The sequence below is a fragment of the Rattus norvegicus genome, chromosome 3 (genome assembly GCF_021556685.1).
Source record: "Rattus norvegicus strain SHRSP/BbbUtx chromosome 3, alternate assembly SHRSP_T2T, whole genome shotgun sequence".
Classification (NCBI taxonomy): domain Eukaryota; kingdom Metazoa; phylum Chordata; class Mammalia; order Rodentia; family Muridae; genus Rattus; species Rattus norvegicus.
In genome coordinates, this window is record NC_141536.1 from 85,364,885 (window position 1) to 85,389,194 (window position 24,310).

The window sequence follows — 24,310 nt, forward strand, 5'->3', positions numbered from 1 at the left end:
GCAAGAATTTTATTGAGTATTTTTGCATTGATTATTCTTAAGGAAAATTGGTCTGAACTTCTCTTTCTTTGTTGGATTTTGTGTGGTTTAGTTATGGACATAATTGTGACTTCATAGAAGTAATTGGTTAGTGTTCTTTCTGTTTCTATTTTCTGGAATAGTTTGGAGAGTATTGGTATTGCATCTTCTATGAAGGTTTCATAGTATTCTCCACTAAACCTACCTGATCCGTGGCTTTTTTTTGTTGGGAGACTTCTGATGCTGGGTCCCCTTTACATATCCAGTCTTTTAGTCTATATCTTTCTATTGAGGAATTGAGTCTACTGGTGTTGAGAGATATGAGGGACCAAAAAATTGTTGTTTCCTGTCATTTTTGTTCTTATTCCTTTAAGAGTTACAGGAGTGTTTAGATGGTTTATCTGATCCTGATTTAACTTTGGTATCTAGTATCTGTCTAGAAAATTGCCCCTTTCATCCAGTTTTTCTAGTTTTGTTGAGTATAGGCTTTTGAAGTAGGATCTGATGATTTTTTTCAATTTCATTTTCTATTGTTATGTCTTCATTATCAATTCTGATTTTGTTAATTTGTATACTATCTCTGTGCTCTCTGGTTGGTCTAGCTAAGGGTTTATCTATCTTGTTGATTTTCTCAAAAAAACATCTCCTGCTTTTGTTGATTCTTATGCAGTTCTTTTTGTTTTTACTTGATTGATTGCTGCCCTGAGTTTGATTATTTCCTGCCCTGTGCTCTGTGTGGTTGTATTTGCTTCTTATTGTTCTATGCTTTTAGGTGTCCTGCCAAGCTGCTATTGTATTCTCTTTTCAGTTTCTTTTTGTAGGCACTCAGAGCTGTAAGTTTTCCTCTTAGCACTACTTTCATTCGCTCCCATAATTTCAGGTAAGTTGTGCCTTCATTTCATTAAATTCTAAAAAGTCTTTTATTTCTTCCTTAACCAGGTTATCATTGAGTAGACCTTTGTTCAGCTCCCATGTGTATGTGGGCTTTCTGATGCTTTTGTTGTTGAAGACCTGTCTTACTCTGTAGTATTCTGTTTAGATACATGGAATTATTTCAATCTTCTTATATCTGTTGAGGTCTGTTTGGCAACCAATTATATGGTCAATTGTGGAGAAGACACCATGAGGTGCTGAGTGAAGGTATATTCTTTTGTTTAGAATGGAATGTTCTATAGATAACTGTTATATCCATTTTGTTTGTAACTTCTGTGTCTCTGTTTAGTTTCTGTTTCCATGATCTATCCTTTGAGGATAGTAAGGTGTAGAATTCTCCCACTATTATTTTATGAGGTGCAATGAATGCTTTAAACTTTAAAAAAGTTTCTTTTCTGAATGTAGGTGTCTTTTCATTGGAGCATAGATAGATATTCAGCATTGAGAGTTCATCTTGTTGGATTTTTCTTTTAATGAATAAAGTGTCTTTTATTAACTTTTTTGATAATTTTTTATTGAATGTCGATTTTAATGGATATTAGAATGGCTACTCCTGCTTGTTTCTCAGGACCATTTGCTTTGAAAATTGTTTTCCAGGCTTTTATTCTGAGGTAATGTCTGTCTGTCATTTTGCAGCAAAATGCTGGGTCTGCTTTACTTATCCATTCTGTTAGTCTATGTCTTTTTATTGAGGAATTGAGTCTACTGCTGTTGAAAGATATTAGGGACTAAAAGCTGTTGTTTCCGGTTACTTTTGTTCTTAGAGGTGGAATTAAGTTTGTGTGGCTCTGTTCTTTTGGGTTACTTGAAATTAGATTGCTTTCTTCCTTTTTCCAGGGTTTTGTTTTCCTCCTTCTTTTGGAGTTTTCCGTCTATTATTCTTTGTAGGACTGTATTTGTTGAAAGGTGATGTATAAATTTGGTTTTGTCATGGAATAGTTTGGTTTCTACAGCCTTGTCAATTGAAAGTTTTGCTCGATATAGTAGTTTGGACTGGCATTTGTGTTCTCTTATGGTCTGTATGACATCTGGACAGGATCTTCTGGATTTTATAGGCTTTGGTAAGAAGGCTAGTGTAATCTGATAGATCTGCCTTCACATGTTACTTGACATTTTTCTCTTACTGCTCTTAATATTCTTTCCTTGCATTGTGCATTTAGTGTTTTGAGTATTATGCGACAGGTGAAATTTCTTTACTGGTCCAATCTGTTCGGATCCTCTGGGCTTCTTTTATTTTTATGGGCATATCTTTTTTTTAATTTTGTTGAAGATATTTACTGACCATTAAGTTGTTAATGTTCACTCTCTTCTATACCTATTATTCTTATGTTTGATCATCTCATCATGTCCTGGATAACTTGGATGTTTTGGATTAAGAATGTTTTTTTTGGGGGGGAGGGTTTGTTGTGTGTTTGTTTTTCATTTCCTTTGACTGTTGTGTCCCTTTTTTCTATGGTGTCTTCTGCCCCTGCGATTCTCTCTTCTATCTCTTATTCTGTTAGTAATGCTTATGTCTATGATTCTTAATCTCTTTCCTAGGTTTTCTATATCCAGGGTTATCTCTCTTTGTAATTCTTTGTAATTCATTGTAATTTCTTTACTGTTTCTATATCCATTTTTAACCTGGATGGTATTGTTCATTTCCTTCAACTGTTTGATTGTGTTTTCCTGAAATTCTTTAAGGGATTTTTGTGTTTCCTCTTAAGGCCTTCTATTTGTTTACCTGTGTTGTTCTGTATTTCTTTAAGAGAGTTATTTATGCCTTCTTAAACTCCTCTGACATCATGACGAGTTGTTATTTTAAATCAAAATCTAGCTTTTCTTGGGTGTTGGGTTATCCATTGCTTGCTCTTGTGGGGGAACTTAGTTCTGATGATGCCAAGGGGCTTTGGATTCTGTTGCTTAGATCCTTGCCCTTGCCTCTTGCCATATGCTTATGTCTAGTTTTAGCTGAGCTTGCTCTCTCTGGCAGTGGCTTGACCCTCCTTTAAGCCAATGTGTCAGCACTCTTAGAGACTGGCTTTCTCCAGCAGGATCTGGGTGCAGAGAGCTCTGTCCCATGGTCAGCTTTGCGCACAGGATGAAACTGTAAGGATCCTGTCCTGCTCCTCGGTTCATGTGTATAGGACTCCAGGTGTATGAGCAGAAGTGGTGGTCTCACCTGTGCTTTCAAGATTTTCCACACTTCTGAGATTCCAGCTTTTTACCAACAGGATCTGGGTACAGAGAGCCATGTTCCAGGGTCAGATCTGAGCACAGGTTAATACAATAAGTAAACATGTAAAAGCAATCTAGATTGAATTTAGGAACCTCAATCAAAAGGAATCTCATATTTCTGTTCATAACTCAGAGAGGTTAAATGAAATGTTTTCTTAATGTATTTGCAATTATAATATCATGAGAAAAATTAGAAGAGTTTAGGTAGATTAGCTTAACTAAAGGACTACTTGACAGAGGAATTATCAGTAAATAGAATGCAAATACCAAAATAAGACCTATTGAAATCTACCATAATGCCTCACTGAGATGCCTGGAGCCAAGATCTATGAAGAGTTTAGATAATCAAACTGTCTTAGAGTATAAAGTAGTAACATTTATTGATCAATCAACAATTTGTTGAAAATAAACTAATTGACAATACAGACAAAACAGTTCATAGAAAGAATGCTGATTTAATTGACATGTAAGTCTTGGCAGATATTTGAGTGAGAAGACTATAAAGAAATTAATTTCATTAAGTTAATATAGAAATAATTTTTCTAATTTAAATGATCTAAATTAAATCATATATTGATTTTTATGTGGATTTTATATTCATGGAGAAATAATTGGCATCATGTGAAATTTCTAATGGATTTAATTTGTTAATAAGAAGTAGGTTATACCAGAATTTTATAGAGGAAGAAATACTATTAGTTTTAATCAGGCTATATATGTAAACATAATTTTAAGATAAAAATACACAACATTCAATTATAGAAATTAAAATTTAATCTGTATAAATGTATGGATATTATTAAGTTTGAATTTTAATTTAGAGTTGTTTAAAGTTTTTTTTTGCATATAGTTGTGCTGTAAAATTTAGATGTCTTTTTCATGGGTGTATTTTAAAAATGAAGTGTTAAGTATAATGAAAGTTCCAGAAAAAAATGAATATCAAATAATGGTTACAAAAGATTTAAATGGAAGCTATGAAAGTTCAATGTTCAACACTATAATTTAGAGTGAAACACATGATTTGATTTTCCCTGACCAGCACTGCACAACAACTTGCATATTTGAACTATAGTTCTAAAAATATTACTATGATTATTCAAATTCTAACTATGGTAGATCATAGAGTTTAAAATTGTCAGTTCATATTTTTTCACAGTTCTTGGATATTGCCTATGTATTAACCATTTTATTGTAGGAATAATCACTTATTTCAAAGTTTAAAATCAATGGAATCACAACTGAATCAAGGGTTTTGTGAACTTAGTGTCATTTACACATTATAATAAAGTTGAAAGATTGTATTTCCAGGTAGTAAAACAACAGCAATATACACAGTTAGAAACAAACTAAGTTTCCTTCATCTGAACGCTAAATACACTAACTACAATACAAGTGAGCCTATCAGGATTTTGCATCAACCAATGTTCCTCAGTTTCTACAGAGGGCATTCTCAAATATTATATAATTAAATGGAGAGAGCATGATATCTTACTGTACATGATTCATTTCACTAAAAGCACAATATTAGATATGATTTTTGTTACTTTTAATATTGACAGAAAGATAATTATTCATAGAAGCAATAAATGTGCACCATGATCAGAATTTCCACATAAATTTCTTAAAACTGTACATAATAATTACTTTTGAACTTACCTATATTTCTTTAGAAGCATTCTATATTACATTTTTATTTTAGAAAACATATACAAAATATGCAGATCTTCCCCTTTGACAATTAACATCATTAAGATTCTTTTGCAGGTGATCGTAGACCTTCAATTACTCCTCGACTTAAAAAAAATCATTGCATGCCTCTTTTTGCCACCTCACCACTCACATCTTGGTTTTGGGAGGGGGATAGGTTTTGTCATCAATCTTCAGTTGTCAAGTGAGATATGTTTGATATAAGATGCAGATATTATTGGAAGAATTATAGTGGGCACAGAAGTCTGCATACAAACCCTGACACTTATGTGTGTCTTCTCTGTGTATTTGATAGAGAAGATATGATTGTAAAATACATATTTGCTGTCTGTTAACATGTAATTTTTATATATAATATTATTTTATGCTTTGGTTTGTTTATTTATGCAATTTATATCCAAGGATCAGACCACACTCCTTGCAGCACTTCCTCAACTATATTTTGATCTATTCTTTTCCCTTCCTCAGTGCCTTCTAATCCACCTATTCTCCCTACCCACTGATGTTCATGGTCCTTAATTCTCTGGAAAGATATTAAAAACTGAACCAAAATATTCTTTAATTATTAAATTTACAAAAATACAAGTTCTAATAACATGAAAAGAGTATTCTTCGTGAACGTATTCTTTTTTTCTCTTCTTCTTTGGATCTTGTCTTTTTTTACATTTCAAATATTAATTCCATTTCTCAGTTTCCCCTCTGGAAATCCACTATCATATCCCCTTCCCACTGTTTCAATGAGGGTGTCCCCCTAAAGCCCAACCACCCATCCAACCACCCACTCCCTCCCACTTCCTCACTATGTAATCTCCCTAATGGAACATGAGACTTCACAGGACCAATGGTCTCTCTTCCTATTGATGCCCAACAGACCATCTTCTGCTACATATGTGGCTGGAGCCATGGACCATTCCATGAGTACTCTTTGATTGGTGGATTAGGCCCCAGGAGCTCTGGTTCGTCTGGTGGTTGATATTATTGTTTTTCATATGGGGTTGCGAACCAATTCAGCTCCTTTAGACCTTTTTCTAACTCCTCCATTGGAGACCCTGTTCTCAGTCCAATGGTTGGCTGCTAGTATCCACCTCTGTATTTGTGAGGTTCTTATAGAGTCTCTCAGGATATAATTATATCAGGCTCCTGTTAGCATGCACTCCTTGGTATCTGCAATAGTGTCTGGGTTTGGTCACTGTATATGGGATGTATGTCCAGGTAGGACAATCTCTGGGTGAACTTTCCTTCAGTCTCTGCTCCATGCTTCATCTCCTTTTTTTTCCTGTGAGTATTTTGTTCCACTTTTAAGAAGGACTGGATCATCCACACTTTGGTCTTCCTTCTTCTTAAGTTTTATGTGTTCTGTGACTTGTATCATGGGTATTCTGAACTTTGGGCTAATATCCACTATCAGTGAGTACATACCCTTTGTGTTCTTTTGTTACTGCATTACCTGACTCAGGATAATATTCTAGTTCCATCCATTTGCCTAAGAATTTCATGAAGTTATCTATTTGATTGGGAAATGACCTTCATCAATTAGATAGAGGGCTAATATCCAATATATAGCAAGAACTCAAAAAGTTAGACTCCAGAGGATCAGATAATCATATTAAAAATGTACTACAAAGATAAACAAAGAATTCTCAACTGAGAAATATTGAATGGACGCAAAGCATTAATATCCTTAGTCATAAAGGAAATGTGAATCAAAAGAAGCATGGGTTTCCACCTCACATCAGTCAGAATGACTAAGGTCAAAAACTCAGGTGATAGCAGATGCTGGAGATGATGTGAAGAAATGCCTCCATTGTTGGTGCGATTGTAAGCTGGTACAACCACTCTGAAAATCAGTCTAGAGGTTCCTCAGAAAGTTGGACCTGAGGATATAAAACTCCTGAGCATATAACCAAAAGATGCTCCAACATATATAACAAGGACACTGATCCACTATGTTCATAGTAGTCTTATTTACAATACCCAGAAGTTGGAAAGAATCCAGATGTTCTTCAGCAGAAAATGTAGTACATTGACACAATGGAGTACTACTCAGCTATTAAGAACATTGTACTGTATGAAACAAAATATGAATGAAATAAGAATCATCATAAATAGAGCTTTAATATTTGTTCATTGAAAATAACTTCATAACTATATCTATAGAGGACAAAATAACAATAAAGTATATTTTAAAAATAGAGGTAAACTATACACGTTCTTGGTATATGTGAAAATGATGCTATGCACATTAGTACAGATTCTAGGTTTTCTAACAATAATGTTTACTTTAGCTTCTAGAGAGAGCAAAGGGGAAGTCAAAGGACTACATGCATTAACCTTATGTGAAATGATTACAGCAAAAATCAAACACAGCCATTTACCTGTCTAGTAACACTGGAGATATATGAACATTCACATCCTTGAACATCTCTTTCCTGAATGAATGATCTTGGTACAGAAAATAATGTTCTGAGAATACAAGATGCTAAAGTAAAAAATGGGGTAATCTGAAGACAATAAAAATAGCCAGAGTACAAGATAAACCTGAAGATACTAGGGAAGAGAAGTGTATAACTATTCTGCATATTCACAAATTTATTCCAAATGATTCTAAAAGTGAAATATTTTACATATGTTTTCAGGCTCATTGGGCAATCATACAGGGTTGAAAACCACCCTGAATGTTTCAGTTTTCTTCTGATTTTATAAAGATTACATGATCTTTTAAAAGTACTTTGAGGCTAGAATAGGAATTTTTCAGTGCATGTTCATTGTTTCCACATACTTTATTATAATTAAAAAAATTATATTTATTCTTTTAAATTCCAACATCGTTAACCAGTATGAAGAACTCTCATGTCTCTTAGAGTTCATTGGTTCATGGACACAGGGAGGGTTTCTGACAATCACTTCCTATAATTATGAAGCCAGATGTAGCCATTCTTAGTTTCAGGTTACCTATATATGAATGAAATGTATATTTGAAAGAATAATAACAAGGTTATAGTTAGTAATATTTATAGGTACTAGAAACTTTTGTATCTAGTTAAGTAATATTACATAAAGTCATCTTTAAGCATGTAGTTTCTTTACTCAATAAGCCTAATAAAATATATACCATCAGATGAACATATGCATGGATGACAGTTGTCTATTTTAATTTTTTATTTTTATGATAATGATTATCATAATTATATGATAATAACAATATTTAATATTACATTAAATATTCTGACACACTCTGTTCCCATAACTGGCTGAAAGAGAACAGGAAAAAAGGTATACAGCATTCCTGAAGCACAGGCCTATAGGACATTCTAACCACTGTCAGAAATAGCAGAACAAGGTAACACCAGAGAAAACGTGATGGTAAGAGGCTACCTCAGGAACCCAAGCAACAGAAACAAGATTACATGGCATCATCGGAGCCCAACTATCCTACCAAAGCAAACACTGAATATCTCAACACACCAGAAAAGTAAGACCTAGATGTAAAATCACATTCGATCATGATGATGGAGGACTTCAAGAAAGACATAAAAAATTCCCTTAGAGAAATGCAGCAAAACACAAAAAAATAAACAGAAGCCTATAGAGAGGAAATGTAAAAATCCCTGAAAGAATTACAGGAAAATACAATCAAACAGTTGAAAAAATTAAAAATGGAATTAGAAGCAATAAAGAAAGCACAAAGGGAGACAACCCTGCATATAGAAAACCAAAGGAAGAGACAAGGAGCCGTAGATACAAGCATCACCAACAGAATACAAGAGATAGAAGAGAGAATCTCAGAAGCAGAAGATTCCAAAAAATCATTGACATAACTGTCAAAAATAATGTAAAATGGAAAAAGCTACTGGCCCACAACATACAGGAAATCCAGGACACAAAGAGAAGATCAAACCTAAGGATAATATGTATAGAAGGGAGCGAAGACTCCCAACTCAAAGGACCAGTAAATACCTTCAACAAAATTATAGAAGAAAACGTCCCTAACCTAAAGAAAGAGATGCCCATAAACATACAAGAAGCCTACAGAACTCCAAATTGATTGACCAGAAAAGAAACTCCACGTTTCACATAATAGTGAAAACACCAAATGCAAAAAAAAAAAACAAAGAAAAAATATTAAAAGCAGTAAGGGAAAAAGGTCAAGTAACATATAAAAGCAGAACTATCAGAATTACACCAGACGTCTCACCAGAGGAAATGAAAGTAAGAATATCCTGGACAGATATCATACAGACCCTAAGAGAACACAAATGCCAGCCCAGGTTACTGTATCCAGCAAAACTCTCACTTAACATAGATGGAGAAATCAAGATATTTCATGACAAACCAAATTTACACAATATCTTTCTACAAATCCAGCGCTACAAAGGAAAATAAATGGTAAAGCCCAACCCAAGGAGACAAACTATACCCTAGAAAAAGCAAGAAACTAATTGCAGCAAAAGAATGAGAAGACAAGCACAAACATAATCTCACATCCAAACACAAATATAAGAGGCAACAACAATCACTATTCCTTAATATCTCTCAACATCAATGGACTCAACTCCCCAATAAAAAGACATAGATTAAGAAACTGGATATGCAATGAGGACCCAACATTTCGCTGCCTAAAGCAAACACACCTCAGAGACAAAAACAGATACTGCCTCAGAGTAAACGGCTGCAAAACAACTTTCCAAGCAAATGGCCTGAAGAAGCAAGCAGGAGTAGCCATTCTAATATCGAATAAAATCGATTTTCAACCAAAAGTCCTGAAAAAAGATGAAGAAGGATACTTCATATTCATCAAAGGAAAAACCTACCAAGATGAACTCTCAATCCTAAATATCTGTGCTCCAAATACAAGGGGACCTACATACATAAAAGAAACCTTACTAAAGCTCAAAACACACATTGTGCATCACACAATAATAGTAGGAGATTTCAACACCCCACTCTCATCAATGGACAGATCATGGAAACAGAAATTAAACAGAGACATAGACTAAGAGAAGTCATGAGCCAAAAGGATTTAACAGATATTTATAGAACATTCTATCCTAAAACAAAAGGATATACCATCTTTTCACCACCCATGTTCCTTTCTCCAAAATTGACCATATAATTGGTCATAAAACAGGCCTCAACAGATATAGAAAGGTAGAAATAATCCCATGCGTCCTATCAGACCACCGCGGGCTAAAGCTGGTCTTTAATAACAATAAGGAGAGAATGCCCACATATGCATGGCAGTTGAATAATACTCTACTCAATGATAACCTGGACAAGGAAGAAATAAAGAAAGAAATTAAAGACTTCTTAGAATGCAATGAAAATGAAGGTACAACATACCCAAAATTATAGGGCATAATTAAAGCTGTGCTAAGAGGAAATCTCATAGCTCTGAGTGCCTACAGAAAGAAACAGAAGAGAGCATATATCAGCAGCTTGACAGCATTCCTACAAGCTCAAGAAGAAAAAGAAGCAAACACACTCAGGAGAAGTAGAAGGCAGAAAATAATCAAACTCAGAGCTGAAAACAACCAAGTAGAAACAAAAAGAACAATACAAAGAATCAACAGAACAGAAAGCTGGTTCTTTGAGAAAGTCAACAAGATAGATAAACTCTTAGCCAGACTAACAAGAGGACACAGAGAGTGTGTTCAATTTAACAACATCAGAAATGAAAAGGGAGACATAACAACAGAGCCTGGGGAAACTAAAAAATCATCACATCCTACTACAAAAGCCTATATTCAACAAAACTTGAAAATATGGAGGAAATGTACAATTTCCTAGATAGATATCAGGTACCAAAGTTAAATCAGGAACAAATAAACCATTCAAACAACCCCATAACTCCTAAAGAAACAGAAGCAGTCATTAAACGTCTCCCAATCAAAAAGAGCCCAGGTCCAGACGTGTTCAGTGCAGAATTCTATCAGACCTTCATAGAAGACCTCATACGAATACTATCCAAACTATTCCAGGAAATTGAAACAGATCGAGTGCTACTGAATTCCTTCTATGAAGCCACAATTACTCTTATAACTAAACTACACAAAGACCCAACAAAGAAAGAGAACTTCAGACCAATTTATAAATGTCGATGCAAAGATACTCAATAAAATTCTTCCAAACCGAGTCCAAGAACACAAAAAAACAAACATCCATCATGATCAAGTAGGCTTCATTCCAGGCATGCAGGGATGGTTTAATATACTGAAAGCCATCAATGTAATCCACTATATAAACAAACAAAGATAAAAACCGCAGGATCAATTCACTAGATGCTGAGAAAGCATTTGACAATATTCAACACCCCTAAATGATAAAAGCCCTGGAAAGAACAGGAATTCAAGGTCCATATCGAAACATAGTAAAAGCCATATACAGCAAACCAGTAGCTAATATTAAGTTAAACACAGAGAAACTTGAAGCAATCCCACTAAAATCAGGGACTAGACAAGGCTGCCCACTCTCTCCCTACTTATTCAATATAGTTCTTGAAGTTCTAGCCAGAGCAATCAGACAACAAAAGGAGGTCAAGGGGATACAGATCGGAAAAGAAGAAGTCAAAATACCACTATTTGCAGATGATATGATAGTATACTTAAGTGATCCCAAAAGTTCCACCAGAGAACTACTAAACCTGATAAATACCTTCAGCAAAGTGGCTGGGTATAAAATTAACTCAAATAAATCAGTAGCCTTCCTCTACAGAAAAGAGAAACAAGCCGAGAAAGAAATTAGGGAAATGACACCCTTCATAATAGTCCCAAATAATATAAAATATCTAGGTGTGAATTTAACCAAGCAAGTAAAAGATCTGTACAATAAGAACTTCAAGCCTCTGAAGAAAGAAATTGAAGAAGATCTCAGAGGATGAAAGATCTCCCATGCTCATGGATTGGCAGGATTAATATAGTAAAAATGGCCATTTTGCCAAAAGCAATCTACAGATTTCATGCAATCCTCACCAAATTTCCAACCCAATTCTTCATAGAGTTAGACAGAACAATTTCCAAATTCATCTGTAATTACAAAAAACTCAGAATACCTAAAACTATCCTCAACATTAATAAGACTTCCAGAGTCATCACTATCCCTGAACTCAAGCAGTATTACACAACAATGTGATGGTATTAGTACAGAGATAAACAAATAGAACAGTGGAATAGAATTGAAGACCGAGAAATTAACCCGCACACCTAAAGTTACTTGATTTTTGACAAAGGAGACAAAACCATCCAATGGAAAAAAAAGATAACATTTTCAGTAAGTGGTGCTGGTTCAACTGGAAGTCAGCATGGAGAAGAATGCATATTGATCCATGCTTATCACCCTGTACAAAGCATAAGTCCAAGTGGATCAAGGACCTCACATCAAACCAGACACAGTCAAACTAATAGAAGAAAAAGTGGGGAAGCATCTCGAACACATGGGCACTGGAGAAAATTTCCTGAACAAAACACCAATGGTTTATGCTCTAAGATCATGAATTAACAAACAGGATCTCATAAAATTACAAAGCTTCTGCGAGATAAACACTGTTCTTAGGACAAAATGGAAACAGATTGGGAAAAGATCTTTATCAATCCTGCAACTGATAGAGGGTTTATATTCAAAATATACAAAGAACACACACAGTTAGACTGCAGTGAGACAAATAACCCTATTAAACAATGGTGTTCAGAGCAAAATAAAGAATTCACAGCTGAGGAATGCCGAATGGCTGAGAAACACCTAAAGAAATATTCAACATCTTTAGTCATAAGGGAAATGCAAATCAAAACAACCCTGAGATTTCACCTCACACCAGTGAGAATGGCTAAGATCAAAAACTCAGGTGACAGCAGATGCTGGCAAGGATGTGGAGAAAGAGGAACACTCCTCCATTGTTGGTGGGATTGCACACTGGTACAACCATTCTGGAAATCAGTCTGGAGGTTCCTCAGAAAATTTGACATTGAACTACCTGAGGATCCAGCTATACCTCTCTTGGGCATATACGCAAAAGATGCCCCAACATATAACAAAGACACATACTCCATCATGTTCATAGCAGCCTTATTTATAATAGCTAGAAGCTAGAAAGAACCCAGATGCCCTTCAACAGAGGAATGGATTCAGAAAATGTGTTACTTCTACACAATGGAATATTACTCAGCTATCAAAAATGATGACTTCATGAAATTCATAGGCAAATGGAATGAACTAGAAAATATCCTGAGTCAGGTAATCCAATCACAGAATAACATACATGGTATGCACTCATTTATAAGTGGATATTAGCCCAAATGTTTGAATTGCTCTAGATGCACAGCACACATGAAACTCAAGAAGGATGACCGAAATGCAAATGCTTCTCTCCTTCTTTAAAAGAGGAACAAGAATACACTTGGGAGGGAATACGGTGGCAAAGTTTAGAACAGAGGCTGAAGGAACACATATTCAGAGCCTGCCCCACATGTGGCCCATACATATACAGCTACCAAACTAGATAAGATGGATGAAACAAAGAAATGCAGGCTGACAGGAACCAGATGTAGATCTCTCCTGAGAGACACAGCCAGAATATGGCAAGTACATAGGCAAATGCCAGCTTCAAACCACTGAACTGAGAACGGGACCACCATTGAAGGAATCAGAAAAAGAACTGAAAGAGCTTGAAGTAACTTGAGACACCATATGAACAACAATGCCAACCAATCAGAGATTCTAGGGACCAAGCCACTACCCAATATCTATACATGGCCTGATCCTGGCCTCCAACAGCATAGATAGCAATGAATAGCCAAGTAAGAGCACCAGTGGAAGTGGAAGTCCTTGATCCTGCCAAGACTGAACCCCCAGTGAATGTGATTATTGGGGGGAGGGTGGTAATGCAGGGAGGATGGGGAGAGGAACATCATTATAGAAGGGGAGGGTTAGGGTTTATGGGGACTTTGGCCAGGAAACTGGGAAAGGGTATAACAATTGAAATGTAAATAAGAAATACCTAAGTTAATGAAAATGGAGAAAAATAAAAATAAATAAATAAATAAACATTCGGACAATTTGCTTGTGGGTCAAACTTGTTTTGTTTTGTTTTTTTTTTTTTGTTTATCATAAATTTGGCCATATCTTAAAAAGGGAATTGAATTGACTATCTCTTAATTTTTTTATTTTATTTTATTTTATTTTTATTTTTTTATTATTATTAACTTGAGCATTTCTTATATACATTTCAAGTGTTATTCCCATCCCGGTTTCCGGGCAAACATCCCCCCTCCCCTTCCTTATGGGTGTTCCACTCCCAACCCTCCCCCCATTGCTGCCCTCGCCCCAACAGTCTAGTTCACTGGGGGTTCAGTCTTAGCAGGACCCAGGGCTTCCCCTTCCACTGGTGCTCTTACTAGGATATTCATTGCTACCAATGAGATCAGAGTCCAGGGTCAGTCCATGTATAGTCTTTAGGTAGTGGCTTAGTCCCTGGAAGCTCTGGTTGCTTGGCATTGTTGTACTTTTGGGGTCTCGAGCCCCTTCGAGCTCTTCCAGTTCTTTCTCTGATTCCTTCAACGGGGGTCCTATTCTCAGTTCAGTGGTTTGCTGCTGGCATTCGCCTCTGTATTTGCTGTATTCTGGCTGTGTCTCTCAGGAGCGATGTACATCCGGCTCCTGTTGGTATGCACTTCTTTGTTTCATCCATCTTGTCTAATTGGGTGGCTGTATATGTATGGGCCACATGTGGGGCAGGCTCTGAATGGGTGTTCCTTCAGTCTCTGTTTTAATCTTTGCCTCTCTCTTTCCTGCCAAGGGTATTCTTGTTCCCCTTTTAAAGAAGGAGTGAAGCATTCACATTTTGATCAACTGTCTTGAGTTTCATTTGTTCTAGGCATCTACAGTAATTCAAGCATTTGGGCTAATAGCCAGTTATCAATGAGTGCATACCATGTATGTATTTCTGTGATTGGTTTACTCACTCAGGATGATATTTTCCAGTTCCAACCATTTGCCCAAGAATTTCATAATGTCATTGTTTTTGATAGCTGAGTAATATTCCATTGAGTAGATGTAGCACATTTTCTGTATCCATTCCTATGTTGAAAGGCATCTGGGTTCTTTCCAGCTTCTGGCTACTATAAATATGGCTGCTATGAACATAGTGGAGCACGTGTCTTTTTTATATGTTGGGGCATCTTTTGGGTATATGCCCAAGAGAGGTATAGCTGGATCCTAAGGCAGTTCAATGTCCAATTTTCTGAGGAACCTCCAGACTGCTTTTAGAATGGTTGTACCAGTCTGCAACCCCACCAACAATGGAGGAATGTTCCTCTTTCTCTGCATCCTTGCCAGCATTTGCTGTCACCTGAGTTTTTGTCCTTAGCCATTCTCACTGGTGTGAGGTGAAATCTCAGGGTTGTTTTGATTTGCATTTCCCTTATGAATAAAGATGATGAACATTTCTTTAGGTGTTTCTCAGCCATTCGGCATTCCTCAGCTGTGAATTCTTTGTTTAGCTCTGAACCCCATTTTTTAATAGGGTTATTTGTCTCCCTGCGGTCTAACTTCTTGAGTTCTTTGTATATTTTGGATATAAGGCCTCTATCTGTTGTAGGATTGGTAAAGATCTTTTCCCAATCTGTTGGTTGCCGTTTTGTCCTAACCACAGTGTCCTTTGCCTTACAGAAGCTGTGCAGTTTTATGAGATCCCATTTGTCGATTCTTGATCTTAGAGCATAAGCCATTGGTGTTTTGTTCAGGAAATTTTTTCCAGTGCCCATGTGTTCCAGATGCTTCCCTAGTTTTTCTTCTATTAGTTTTAGTGTGTCTGGTTTGATGTGAAGGTCCTTGATCCACTTGGACTTATGCTTTGTACAGGGTGATAAGCATGGATCGATCTGCATTCTTATACATGTTGACCTCCAGTTGAACCAGCACCATTTGCTGAAAATGCTATCTTTTTTCCATTGGATGGTTTTGGCTCCTTTGTCAAAAATCAAGTGACCATAGGTGTGTGGGTTCATTTCTGGGTCTTCAATTCTATTCCATTGGTCTATCTGTCTGTCTCTCTACCAATACCATGCAGTTTTTATCACTATTGCTCTGTAATACTCCTTGAGTTCAGGGATAGTGATTCCCCTGAAGTCCTTTTATTGTTGAGTATAGTTTTAGCTATCCTGGGTTTTTTGTTATTCCAGATGAATTTGCAAATTGTTCTGTCTAACTATTTGAAGAATTGGATTGGTATTTTGATGGGGATTGCATTGAATCTGTAGATCGCTTTTGGTAAAATGGCCATTTTTACTATATTAATCCTGCCAATCCATGAGCATGGGAGATCTTTCCATCTTCTGAGGTCTTCTTCAATTCCTTTCTTCAGAGTCTTGAATTCTTATTGTACAGATCTTTTACTTGCTTGGTTAAAGTCGCACCGAGGTACTTTATAATATTTGGGTCTATTATGAAGGGTGTCGTTGCCCTAATTTCTTTCTTGACTTGTTTCTCTTTTCTGTAGAGGAAGGCTACTGATTTATTTGAGTTAATTTTATACCCAGCCACTTTGCTGAAGTTGTTTATCAGCTTTAGTAGTTCTCTGGTGGAACTTTTGGGATCACTTAAATATACTATCATATCATCTGCAAATAGTGATATTTTGACTTCTTCTTTTCCGATCTGTATCCCCTTGACCTCCTTTTGTTGTCTGATTGCTCTGGCTAGAACTTCAAGAACTATATTGAATAAGTAGGGAGAGAGTGTGAAGCCTTGTCTAGTCCTGATTTTAGTGGGATTGATTCAAGCTTCTCTCCATTTAGTTTAATGTTAGCAACTGGTTTACTGTATATGGCTTTTACTATGTTTAGGTATGGGCCTTGAATTCCTATTCTTTCCAGGACTTTTATCATGAAGGGGTGTTGAATTTTGTCAAATGCTTTCTCAGCATCTAATGAAATGATCATGTGGTTTTGTTCTTTCAGATTGTTTATATAATGGATCACGTTGATGGTTTTCCGTATATTAAACCATCCCTGCATGCCTGGGATGAAGCCTACTTGATCATGGTGGATGATTGTTTTGATGTGCTCTTGGATTCGGTTTGCCAGAATTTTATTGAGTATTTTTGCGTCGATATTCATAAGGGAAATTGATCTGAAGTTCTCTTTCTTTGTTGGGTCTTTGTGTGGTTTAGGTATAAGAGTTATTGTGGCTTCATAGAAGGAATTTGCTAGTGCTCCATCTGTTTCAATTTCGTGGAATAGTTTGGATAATATTGGCATGAGGTCTACTATGAAGGTCTGGACCTGAGCTCTTTTTGGTTGGGAGACCTTTAATGACTGCTTCTCTTTCCTTAGGAGTTATGGGGTTGTTTAACTGGTTTATCTGTTACAGATTTAACTTCCATACCTGGCATCTGTACAGGAAATTGTCCATTTCCTGTAGATTTTTCAAGTTTTGTTGAATATAGGCTTTTATAGTAACATCTGATGATTTTTTGAATTTCCTCTGAATCTGTAGTTCTGTCTCCCTTTTCATTTCTGATTTTGTTAATTTGGACACACTCTCTGTGTCTTCTCGTTAGTCTGGCTAAGGGTTTATCTATCTTGTTGATTTTCTCAAAGAACCAACTTTTGGTTCTGTTGATTCTTTCTATGGTCCTTTTTGTTTCTATTTCGTTGATTTCAGCTCTGCGTTTGATTATTTCCTGCCTTTTACTCCTCCTGGGTGTATTTGCTTCTTTTTGTTCTAGAGCTTTGAGGTGTGCTGTCATGCTGCTGACATATGCTCTTTCCTGTTTCTTTCTGCAGGCACTCAGCACTATGAGTTTTCCTCCTAGCACACCTTTCATTGTGTCCCATAATTTTGGGTATGTTGTACCTTCATTTTCATTAAATTCTAAAAAGTCTTTAATTTCTTTCTTTATTTCTTCCTTGACCAGGTTATCATTGAGTAGAACAGTGTTCAATTTCCACGTATATGTGGGCATTCTTCCCTTATTGTTATTGAAGACCAGTTTTAGGCCGTGGTGGTCCGATAGCACACATGGGATTATTTCTATCTTTCTGAACCTGTTGAGGCCCATTTTTTGACCAATTATATGGTCAATTTTGGAGAAAGTACCATGAGGAGCTGAGAAGAAGATATATCCTTTTGCTTTAGGATAGAATATTCTATAAATATCTGTTAAGTCCATTTGGCTCATGACTTCTCTTAGTCTGTCTACGTCTCTGTTTAACTTCTGTTTCCATGATCTGTCCATTGATGAGAGTGGGGTGTTGAAATCTAGTATTATTGTATGAGGTGCAATGTGTGTTTTGAGCTTTAGTAAGGTTTCTTTTACGTATGTAGGTGCCCTTGTATTTGGGGCATAGATATTTAGGATTGAGAGTTCATCTTGGTGGATTTTTCCTTTGATGAATATGAAGTGTCCTTCCTTATCTTTTTTGATGACTTTTAGTTGAAAATTGATTTTACTTGATATTAGAATGGCTACTCCAGCTTGCGTCTTCCGACCATTTGCTTGGAAAGTTGTTTTCCAGCCTTTCACTCTGAGGTAGTGTCTGTCTTTGTCTCTGAGGTGTGTTTCCTGTAGGCAGCAGAATGCAGGGTCCTCGTTGTGTATCCAGTTTGTTAATCTACGTCTTTTTATTGGGGAGTTGAGGCCATTGATTTTGAGAGGTATTAAGGAATAGTGATTATTGCTTCCTGTTATATTCATATTTGGATGTGAGGTTATGTTTGTGTGCTTTTCTTACCTTTGTTTTGTTGCCAAACACGATTAGTTTCTTGCTTCTTCTAGGTTATAGCTTGCCTCCTTATTTTGGCTTTACCATTTATTATCCTTTGTAGTGCTGGATTTGTAGAAAGATATTGTGTAAATTTGGTTTTGTCATGGAATATCTTGGTTTCTCCATCTATGATAATTGAGAGTTTTGCAGGATACAGTAACGTGGGCTAGCATTTGTGTTCTCTTAGGGTCTGTATGACATCAGCCCAGGATCTTCTGGCCTTCATAGTTTCTGGCGAAAAGTCTGGTGTGATTCTGATAGGTCTGCCTTTATATGTTACTTGACCTTTTTCCCTTACTGCTTTTAATATTCTTTCTTTATTTTGTGCGTTTGGTGTTTTGAAAATTATGTGACGGGAGGTGTTTCTTTTCTGGTCCAATCTATTTGGAGTTCTGTAGGCTTCTTGTATGCCTATGGGTTTCTCTTTTTTTAGGTTAGGGAAGTTTTCTTCTATGATTTTGTTGAAGATACTTACTGGTCCTTTGAGCTGGGAGTCTTCACTCTCTTCTATACCTATTATCCTTAGGTTTGATCTTCTCATTGAGTCCTGGATTTCCTGTATGTTTTGGACCAGTAGCTTTTTCTGCTTTACATTATCTTTGACAGTTGAGTCAATGATTTCTATGGAATCTTCTGCTCCTGAGATTCTCTCTTCCATCTCCTGTATTCTGTTGGTGAAGCTTGTATCTACAGCTCCTTGTCTCTTCTTTTGGTTTTCTATATCCAGGGTTGTTTCCATGTGTTCTTTCTTGATTGCTTCTATTTCCATTTTTAATTCCTTCAACTGTTTGATTGTGTTTTCCTGGAATTCTTTCAGGGATTTTTGTGACTCCTCTCTATGGGCTTCTACTTGTTTATGATTTCCTGGAATTCTTTCAGGGATTTTTGTGACTCCTCTCTATGGGCTTCTACTTGTTTATTTATGATTTCCTGGAATTCTTTCAGGCATTTTTGCGATTCCTCTTTGTAGGCTTCTACTTGTTCTCTAAGGGAGTTCTTCACGTCTTTCTTGAAGTCCTCCAGCATCATGATCAAATATGATTTTGAAACTAGATCTTGCTTTTCTGGTGTGTTTGGATATTCCATGTTTGTTTTGATGGGAGATTTGGGCTCCCATGGTGCAATGTAGTCTTGGTTTCTGTTGGTCGGGTTCCTGCGCTTGCCTCTCGCCATCAGATTATCTCTAGTGTTACTTTGTTCTGCTATTTCTGACAGTGGCTAGACTGTCCCATAAGCCTGTGTGTCAGGAGTGCTGTAGACCTGTTTTCCTGTTTTCTGTCAGCCTGTTATGGGGACAGAGTGTTCTGCTTTCGGGCGTGTAGTTTTTCCTCTCTACAGGTCTTCAGCTATTCCTGTGGGCCTGTGTCTTGAGTTCACCAGGCAGGTCACTTGCAGCAGAAAAGTTGGTCTTACCTGTGGTCCCGAGGCTCAAGTTCGCTCGCGGTGTGCTGCCCAAGAGCTCTCTGAGGCGGTAGCAACCAGGAAGATCTGTGCTGCCGTTTCCGGGCGCTTCAGTGCACCAGGGTTCCAGATGGCATTTGGTGTTTTCCTCTGGCGTCCGAGATGTGTGCAGAGTGCAGTCTCTTCTGGTTTCCCAGGCGTGTCCACCTCTCTGAAGGTTTAGCTCTCCCTCCCAGGGGATTTGGGTGCACAGAACTGTATATCTGGTCTGTTCATTCAGGTTCTGGCGGTGTCTCAGGCGCAGGGGTCCTGCCGCTCCTGGGCCCTCCCCCACGGGAACCCAGAGGCCTTATACAGTTTCCTCTTGGGCCAGGGATGTGGGCAGGGTTGGGCAGTGTTGGTGGTCTCTTCTGCTCTGCAGCCTCAGGAGTGCCCACCTGACCAGGCGGTGAGGTCTCTCTCCCGTGGGGTCTGGGAGCAGAGAGCTGCTGAGGGCCAGGATCCGCGGGTGTGGGACTCTTGGTAAACACAGGAAGTGCCCGGTCCTAGAGGAATTCTGCCCCTGTGTGTCCCGAGTTCACCAGGCAGGTCTCTTGCAGCAGAAAAGTTGGTCTTACCTGTGGTCCCGAGGCTCAAGTTCGCTCGCGGGGTGCTGCCCAAGAGCTCTCTGAGGCGGCAGCAACCAGGAAGATCTGAGAATCCGTTTCCGGGAGCTTCAGTGCACCAGGGTTCCAGATGGCGTTTGGTGTTTTCCTCTGGCGTCTGAGATGTGTGCAGAGTGCAGTCTCTTCTGGTTTCCCAGGCGTGTCTGCCTCTCTGAAGGTTTAGCTCTCCCTCCCACAGGATTTGGGTGCAGAGAACTGTTTATCAGGTCTGTTCCTTCAGGTTCCGGCGGTGTCTCCTACTATCTTTTAATTTATCCTATCAAAGATTTCAAAAAACAGATTCATTATAATATTGATAAGTTTTCTTAAAAATAAAGTCAGATACATAATTAGGCACAAACAACTCCTAAGTTTTTTCACACAGTTAACCTCAGTTTACTATTGCATAGTACGTATTTATTCCCAAAAACTGACATATATGATCCTGGTTATGAAACTGGACTATGGTCAGGAACTTGTTTCAGTTAGAATCAATCTTATAATAAGTTTTGAATTCTTATGATACTTGTCTTCTTTGTTCCGGTTTGATTTCGAAATATTTGTTTGAATGTAGTTTTTAAAGAATTTATTTTGAAAATAACTGGGATCACCTATCTTCTAGGCTTTATCCTGATTGCTTTTAGAAGGAATATTTCATTTCAGAGGATTAAGAATTACCAAGTTTTGGAAATAGAAAAGACTGGCCAACTGATTCTTCAAATAGATTCCCTAATACTATTCAGTGCTGCTCAGCAGAAAAAGGGGATGGGGTTGGTTATGAAACAGAATAATGCCAGAAATCAACAAACTCATGTCAAAAAACAAGTGGAAACGAATGTCGCTGAAGATATCACTATGGAGGCAAGAGAAGCTCAAGTTAACAATTTCAGAGAAAGAGAATGTGCTGGAGAGAAACAGTGCTGGGAAAAAATTAAACCAAAATCTTGGGTTTGCAGATGAAGCAGTATTTATAAGTCCTTACAATGCATGTTTGTATTTCATATTTCTTTTCTCATGATGGTGTTAGACTCTGTAAACACCCATGACCAGAAGAATCAGGCATTCCAACTCAGCACCACTACTTCATCATAACAAAACTTATTTCAAGCTACATTAGGCTTCCCAAGAAGGGCTAAAGTTGATGGCACCATAATATTTGTTTCTAAAAAAAAATAAAAAATTAGGAAAACAGCTTTTGTTCACTAGCCAGTGAACTGAGACTGCTGTATCTGAAAATCTTCAGTGAACTTCAGAGTTATAAATTAAGTCCTGGTCTTCTGAATAATAAATTAATCTCTAGGTTCCTCTTTCATTTCCTAGGAAAGAAAAGACTCAAGTACTTTTGAAATCTCGGGAGATAAGTCTGCACTGTGAGAAGTGTTTCAGAAAAGAGTGACCATTCAACTATGGGGCAAGGGAATGTAGATTTTACTGCTCATTTGTATGTATGTCAAGCCATGTTGATTTATGTGTAAATCTTGCTCCTCACCATGTTTGTACAGTCTATAGAGTAAAGAACACATTATGAGTCTCCATTCTAGGCATTGAAGTTTGTTGCCACATAAATAACACAGAGGATTAAATACTTCTTTTTTGTTATCTCTGCATCCTGAATTAAGACTCTATGCAAATACAACTCAAATAATTTTGAAATCTCTGAAGATATACCTACACTTTGACAAAAGTTTCAGAAAAGAGTTGCCATCCAACTATATTACAAAGTAATGTAGATTTTAATTGCTCATTTGTATGTCAAGCCATGCCAAATTTATATGTATGCCATTAGAGTCTTTATGTTTTATTACACTATAATAAATAGGTCTCCTAGCATCTTGTATAGCAATTTTTATGCTAAATTTTTGGATGGGTTTAGAATAGAGTATGATTTTTGAATACATTCAATCTGCTGTTTACTAAATTTGTGTATTCAAAATCTGAGTATATGGAGAGCTGGCAATATTATTCAAGTTGAGGAATAATAGTAACATATATATATATATGTGTGTGTGTGTATGTATATATAGATAAATATATGTGTGTGCATTATATAATATGATATATAATTATAATATTATATAAAGGGATATATAATAAATATATATTTTATGTAATTATGTGATTGTATATTATATATAATAAATACAATATTACAATCCTTTATTATTTTGTTGGTGAACATGTAAAACAGGTTCACTTCTATAATGTCACAATAAATGTGGGCTTACTTTTAATTCTATCATAGCACTTGAGCTATAGTAATATAGCTGTATTATATATTTATATGTGTAGTATTTTAAAGAACTTCAACAATGATTTTTCATAGGAGTTCACTGCTTTAAAATTTCACTCAAATTTTTAAGTGTTTGTCTTTACTGTATTTACACCAGCATCTGTTGTTTATTTCTTGATGCTCACCATTCTTACAAGGACAAGCTAAAATATCAATACAGTTTTTATTCCAATGCATATGTTATTACAACATGAGATATTCTAAAATATTCTTCTACAGTGTAAATATTTCACCCATATGTTTCTGGCTAAATTTACATTTCTTTATTATCCCCCAAGTTGAGTAATATTGTCAGACTTCCATACACATAGATTTTGAATGCAAAATTTCAGTCAGTAGTAGATTGGATATATGCACAAAAGCATATTCTATCCTAAACACACCTACTATTTTTAGTATAAAAATCGATAAACAAGCTACTCATTATTTGAATTGTATAATCTAGAAATGACTAAGCCTTTATGAGGCATGTGCAATATATATGCGAGAGCTACAACATTTTTCATAAAGATTTCTGCTCTTTGGTATGTGTTATCTAAAGGCCAATTACCTCTTGTTGAAAGAGAATAACTCTACTTGGTTGCTTCTTCAATCTTTCTTCCCTACACTCATTACATTGGAAGCTTTTATTTTGTTTTAAGTCTCTATCCTCCCTACAGTTTAATTTGTTTTTCCTCTCACCATGCACACTTTCAGTTTCAGCTATTGAAATCTAGTGTATGATAATTTCCATTTATTTTATCTTTATAGGTTATATGTTATTATGATGCAGATCCATTTCTCAGTGTCCTGACAAGAGTTGACAATGTCCTTGTCTGCTAATTGTAAACGTTGAGCATGTTCCATTATATTCAATTTCTATTTAAATGAATTCTCATTCTCTTTGATTATAAGTGGAAGTTTGATGTTTATTGCATGTTTCTCTGAATACTAGGATTTGTGAATGACATGCTTTACAATGCCTGAAATATATTATCTTCTCAAGAGGAGTTATCCACTTTGTTTTGATAGACAGATTAAATTATTACATGCAAATTCCCTTGATATTCTCAAACTTGGCTTCATTGCATTTTAGTTGTTTTATTCCAGTATTGTCATTATTTTCATGTGTAATATTTACTTGAGTGCTTTGGGAAGTTCAGAAAATTATAGCCCAAACTACTTTGAAGTGAATGAGACAGAAGTGCCTCAGAAGGATGAAGGTTACTGTGATAGTCCTCCAATATTTGCTGTGAGGTGCATTTATGAATAAATGCTCAGATTTATGATTACTGAAGGTAGGTATTGAGGCCTTCATTTGCAGATGGTAAAATGAAATCCATTTGAAAGGGTTGTTGTGATAT